Source organism: Lycium ferocissimum, chromosome 8 (genome assembly GCF_029784015.1).
Source record: "Lycium ferocissimum isolate CSIRO_LF1 chromosome 8, AGI_CSIRO_Lferr_CH_V1, whole genome shotgun sequence".
Classification (NCBI taxonomy): Eukaryota; Viridiplantae; Streptophyta; class Magnoliopsida; order Solanales; family Solanaceae; genus Lycium; species Lycium ferocissimum.
In genome coordinates this window covers 20,360,400-20,367,250 of record NC_081349.1, presented here as the reverse complement: position 1 = coordinate 20,367,250, position 6,851 = coordinate 20,360,400, and the positions used below count along the sequence as shown (strand labels likewise).

General features: G+C 31.1%; 1 long non-coding RNA gene across 1 annotated transcript; it reads right to left on the bottom strand.

Annotated features, from left to right (window-relative positions):
- Positions 1-3,032: 3,032 nt before the first annotated feature.
- LOC132067495 (uncharacterized) lies at positions 3,033-6,394 on the bottom strand. The gene is made up of 2 exons (XR_009417158.1): positions 4,909-6,394; positions 3,033-3,347 (listed from the first exon to the last, which is right to left on the bottom strand). It is a non-coding gene; the product is annotated as an uncharacterized LOC132067495 (long non-coding RNA).
- Between the last annotated feature and the right edge of the window lie 457 nt (positions 6,395-6,851).

Sequence of the window (6,851 nt, the reverse complement as noted above, 5' to 3'; positions counted from 1 at the left end):
CGGCGCCTTAGATAATACTCCCTCCGTTTTAATTTATGTGAATCTATTTCCTTATTAGTCCGTGATAAAAAGAATGACCTTTTCTATATTTGAAAACACTGTACTTTTATGCAATGATTTATATCCACATAAAATATAGGGAAAAGCACACAAATGGTCGCTGGGCCATAAATAATTCCACGCGCTGGCCCATCTATTCCCAAACCCAAAAATTAGCCCATAAACTATTTCCATCCGCTAGCCAAAATCTGTAGCAAGTCTTTGTGGCAACTAAAAGTCACCACAAAAGATTTAAAAAGTCGCCACTAAAAGCTCAGGCGCTTTAAAAAAAAAACAGACTTTTTGTGGCGACTTCTGCTACAGAAAAATCAAGCTTTTTAGTGGCAATTTAAAAAGTCGCCACTAAAGGTTAAACATCCCAAAACGTGTATAATATGTGTATATTTAGTAAGAAAAATCCCAAAAAACTCTGAGGGGATTTTTGTATATAATATATATCATTTGTGTATATGTATCAGTACCTATCTCTAATGTATAGAAACTGTATAAAATATGAATCACTAAGGTATGCATTATTTTTGTATATGATATGTATCATTTGTGTATATAATGTGTATTATAGAATAGAAAATTGTATCGTTTTTGTATATAGTATATATCATTTTTGTAAAGTGTATATATAATTCCAACATATGTATATAAACTGTATCAGTCTTGTATAGAAAGTGTATCATGCATATAAAAAATGTATCATAGAAACCGTATCGTTGTGGTATATAATATGTATCACTATTGTATATGTAAAAAAATATATCATATCATTATTTTATAATATGTGTATAATAAATGTGTAATTAACGTATAATTTATGTATAATAAATGTATGATTAATTCTAGCATATGTATATAAACCGTATCATTCTTGTATATAAAGTGTATAATTAATTCCAGCCTATGTATATAAACTGCATCATTCTTGTGTATAAAGTGTATAATTAATTGCAACATATGTATATAAAAAAACTATATCATTCTTGTATATAAAGTGTATATATAATTCCAACATATGTATATAAAAATGTATCATTCTTGTATATACTTACTAAATATACACATATTATATAGATTTTGGGATATTGCTTACTAAATATACACATATTATACATGTTTTTGGATATTTAACCTTCAGTGGCGACTTTTTTTAATTGCCACTAAAAAGCCTGATTTTTCTGTATCAGCCCTTTAGTGGTGACGTTTTTGTGGCAACTAAATCGCCACAAAAAGTTTTTTTTTTTTTTTTTTTTAAGCGCCTGGTCTGTTGGGCCGGCCAACTTTGGCATTAATTTGGGCCGACCGAACTCTTGGTGGGATTAAGCCCAAACAGTGGTCAAATGTGGGATTAGTTTGGCTGAGTGGACACGCAGTGTCCTTTTCCCCAAAATATATGTGACTCATTTAACACCATAAGTTTAAAAATCTTTTCTACTTTCTTAAACTCCTTGTCCAGTCAAATGGGCTCACATAAATTAAAATGGAGGGAGTAAGATATCTGTTATTTTTGCATTACAGCTTTTCAAAAAAGATAGATTGTACGATTTTCGAATTAATGTCACGTTTCAATAGAATTTGAGAATTTCATTTTCAATGCATATAATAATAACTAGTTTCATCAGGTCGGTGCTAAGCCCGGGCCCAAACTCAAAATATAAAAGTAGTATTTTAAATTTAAAAAGTATAAGTGTATCACATTTTTTCATTTCATAATTAATATAATTTAGTGGCACGTTAAACATGTCTTGTTGATAAGTCTTCATAATTATTAAATTTGGTAATCACATGATTGGATAAATTAAGTAAAAAATTATTTATGAGGAAGGAAGTTTAGTTGGAGAATTATTAAATATGAAAGGGGCTACAAGTGATTCACTATTCTGTAAAATAACATAATTTAAAATATTTTAATAATTACAACTTGACGAAGATAATAATTCGAAAGACATTGGCATTTTTATGAATTTGTGAGCATGTAATTTCTTAGTTATTGACAGTAATAAATTTATTTTGGTGTTTATTAAGTCCTAATTTCACTTATAAATTCATTTAGCAAGAGTTTTTGACAAAACTCATTTTTTTCATCTTCTAGAATCATCCAGTACAACAAATTTCTCAATGACTTCAAGTTTATATTACAATATTGATAACATTGGTTAGAGTCTTTATAAATTAATCTAATAATAATAATTAAAGTACATAAATAATGTACTTCCCTCTGATCCATTTTACTTGGCATGTTTATATATTTTGCACGCCCCTTAAAAAATACCCACTTCATCCCGTTTTAACTGTTGTTTTTGCTCTTTTCACGCTCATTAATTAAAATAATAAAAGAAGATATTATTTACTAAGTTACCCCTATTTATTAGATATTTTTTAGACTTAAGAAATATTAAAAAGAATTATAAGGGTATAGTTAAAAATAATTTCAAAGTTTAATCTTGATTATCTAAATTAATAGTTATTTTGGGATAAGTATTTTTAGCTAAAGTCATTGTTAATTTACAATTTTAGATCAATTATTCTTAATAACCATAACAATTAAAATAGACTAAAAAGAGAAAATAATTTTTAATATTATACCTGAAAAATTAATTTAGAACAAATCTTTATAAACATATGTGTATCAGCTCATCAAAGAAGCAAAGCCCAAAATGTATAACCCAAATAATGCAAAAGCTAATTCAATAAGGGGACCCAAGTAAGTTTGATTTTAAAAGAAAAGATGAGGATAAATTGGAAGCATGCAAGAAAAGTCAACACTAACAACACGTGTAGGGGTGGAGCCGATCCAAATCATTAAAGAATGAAATTATTATTTTGACTCTGTGAGGACTACAAAAAATTTGTATCCTCACTTATATAGTAGTAACTAGATGGCTATGCAGCACGGGCCCAACACTAAAATCTACACACTGAATGCAGGCTCTATATTTTCACTCCAAATTAATAATGTTGGTATGGTTTAACACAAGAAAGGAAAGATGCAGATATCTATATTGTGTTCATACTTGTGTCCTCATTCAAATAGTCCGATGCTTCAATTGAATGACCATATTTGCCTGCCAACAGAGCTAATATAAAAGGGTGTTTCCCAACAAAAATAAGCTTCATAGACTGGTAATCTTGTCCAACTCCTACATATGAGCTTACCAGTGCCATTGGTAGTTGGTGGAAGAATTCCACCTAAAGACAACTCTCACTTGTATAGAGGCTGAAAAATCACACATCTCCACTCTTCAGCTTCCAAAATCTCTATACCACGCAAGCAGTTATCCCAAGGAATCAGAAAGCTAGGGAATATTAAAAGTCTATTAGCAATGATTTGTAGATACTAAACAACATTTGAAATTATCAGTAAAACGGAAAATGGAAATGTTATTGACAATGATAAATAAAGAATGAACTCGTACAATTGATAAAATGATCTCAACTTCTAGCGAGAATCGGTATCGTACATTTGTATAAAAAAATTCTAATATATACATCTACAAAAGTGTTGAAAGGAACTCAAGGATGCTACGCAAACACGAGAAAGTTCTAACTTGTTATGAACAACAAAGTTAGCACTAAAAAAGCACAACAATTAAACAAAATCTTATCAGCTTTGTGCGATAGTATATGTGTGTATATTGTGAATCTATAAAGAATAACAGTTACTAACTACCATAAATTATACGTCAATTGTTGGTCCTAGATTCTCATTTTGATCAATTGCCAAAATGAAGCACCCAAAGCTAGAACAACCTTTAATTGTAGCAGCAGTGTCTTAATTTGTCAGACCACCTATCTGTAACTCAACACAATGATACACAACCCTATACCAAGTTTCTTATTCCTTTAATTTCGACGTCTCATTTTACCTTTCTCAAATGAACTCAGTCTCTTTTTAAATAGATTGCGAGGAGATCACTAACACTAAGAACTCCCAAGAGCAAAATTGGGTCTCAGAACTCCTGAGTTCTCTTTCTCTTATTTTCTTCTGGTGATTTTTTTCAACTTTCCCGTAACCACTTGTGCTTCCAATTTAAGGTATCTGTACTCCTAATTTTTGGTATGTTTTCTGTGTTTCTTTCTTCGTTCCTCTTTTTGAATCTATTCTTTGGGTATATTTTCAAGTTTCACTCATTCTTCCTCTCTCTTTTTGCTTATAAGGAATCTCTAAAACATGTCTTAAATCCAAAGTCTTCTGCTTTGTTGACGTTGGTTTGAATTTTATGCTCACAGCAAATCCAAAAGAGCATCGCCTATACTAATAGCATCGCCTATACTAACACAACATACATAAATGGTCCATCGCTCCCTTGACATGTTCATTTGGTCTTTATCATTCCTCGTTCAGCGCAATCTTTTTTAGGACTTTAGGCCATAACCAATATCACAAAGATTCATTTATAATCTCACATATATCTTAATATAAACTCCTATAAGCTTTAAATAGTACTAATGCAGATTTCGTTTCAGAATACATTGTAATAGAAAAAAGTTAACATGTTGAAGATGACATCTATTAAAGATACCTAGCCAAGCTAATCTCAGGCTAGATACTTTCTCCAACAGCTTGTTTCAATAGGCTACTACTGTCATAACACATTAAGCCTCCAACAGCTTGTTTCAATAGGCTACTACTGTCATAACACATTAAGCAACTTACAAGAATTCATCCTTTTTATTTAATTGTGAACATTTAAACAAAATAGATACGTCTCTGGTCTGACCCATATTTATAGGCTTTACTCTAAATGCCATCTTTTTAATGTGCCATCTTTTAAATTTAAGGGAGCTTTCTCTTCTTCAATATTTCATTGCCTCTGCTCCAAATGTAAAAAATCACATAAGTAATTACACAGATACCTTGTCATCATATTCTTTTCTGGACAAGACCTCTGGAGTAATGTAAGCCGGAGTCCCAACGGTTGGTTTTGGTCATGAATGCAACAGTGAGATGACTGCAATTCCAGTAGGAACGCTATGAGCATCTTAGCATTTAGTTGTGGTATTGAAGGCATAAAATTTCATTTTCGCGATAGCTTCTTTTTATTAACTCTTAAAGCGAGTGACGAACTTAAAAGTAAAAACCTTACGATCTAGTCATTGCCAAAGTAGGAAAACTCTTCTCAGGTATGAGAACTATGTCACAACCACAAACATCTAATCACAGAATGGAAGTACTTGCAGAATGTCACCTCTCACCTGAAAATGTGTCGAAGCTAAGCATATTTACACTCTAAAGAAGCTAACCAGAAAGAATAATTGTAAAAAATATATGCATCTTCGACTTCAAATATTACATGTATACTCCAACAGTCCAATCCTCTCGACATGTTCGAGAATCACAAATTATGCTTGTATATAAGACAAACATAGTAGCCAAGATCAGTATGCAAATAAAAATCTTTAATCATTGTTTTGAATTTAAATATAGAGACCTGACAAATATTAAATATGGTCATTGGGGTAACATACCAGGTAACTGTGACAATAGTTAATATACATTTCAAATATACTCATTTAGCTTACCAATCAGTACATAATTATGCAGTAAAGTGATTAGAAATTCAGAATAAGCTATAACAGAATATAAAGGTTATCTTATAGCTCATCCTCCAAACAAATCTACTTGTACGCACTAAGCCACTGACACAATAAGGAATGAGACCTCCTATTAGCAGTTCTCTCCACAACATGATTCACTACTCTTAGTGACACTCCTACTAACAGGAAAATCAATTATCTGTCTCTATGCAGAAGCTTTTAGCATCTTGTTTCAATAGGAAGAAATGTAGTAGCTAACTAAAAGAGTTGTTGAGTTAACAATCAAAGAAATATATATGAACTCTAATAGAGATGTCAGTCAATGTCATTTCTACAAACAACAAATATGATGTTAAAATCTTGTGCATTATTTAAGAAAAGAAACACACACCCCTTCAGATAATTTTCACTCCTCGTATAATCTGGTACAATTTCAATTTAGTGAATGTGTTTGTTGTCAAATATTTCCTTCAACATACCAAAATGGTCGTTTCTACACCATTTGTACTTCATATCAAATGAATGTTAGTTTAACAAATAATCAAATGGAAAAAAAAAATACACCTTAATTTCCTAATTCAAACATCCCAAAAATGTTTAATTACATCCATTTAGCAAATTTTAAAAGTACAAACAGATGAAACTTAGAGTGTAACAAACTACAATAAAAACAATCACTAAGCAAAGCTGAAAAAATTAAATTTAGAATGTAAAACATAAAGAAGGAAATTCAAAAGCCTTGAGATAATAGGCTCTGCATATCTCTTCTGGAGATGCTACAGAAGCAACACCATGAACATCATAGTACTCAGATTCTTCCATTATTTGCTTTTACCCTGTTATTTCCAAAATGCTAAATAAGAAACTTCTCTTTTACATCTTCTAAAATTTAGAGGCCAAAACAGATACTAACACAGAACAACATTCTCTTCTTCTCATTACGCACTCTAGCAGGGAAGCAATGGAAGCACCATTAATTCTGTTCTTCTCTTTCTTTCCCTAGTTTTGTTTGGCTAAAAGCTCTTAAGCATTCTGGAAATGAAGCAGTAGAAGTACCACTATTAGCTTAGCTATGTTTATCGTTTACTACTACTTTGTTTTTTCAAAAGAATGGTATAAAGCTATTACGAGAGGTGTTGCCTAACATGACCAATAATTCAGCAGAGGAAAAGAAAAGGGTTAGAGTTGGCGAGTAAGAACACACATGGGCCTAAATTGGTTACTACTAATATTTAGTTGTGTATTCACCACTTCTATCTATT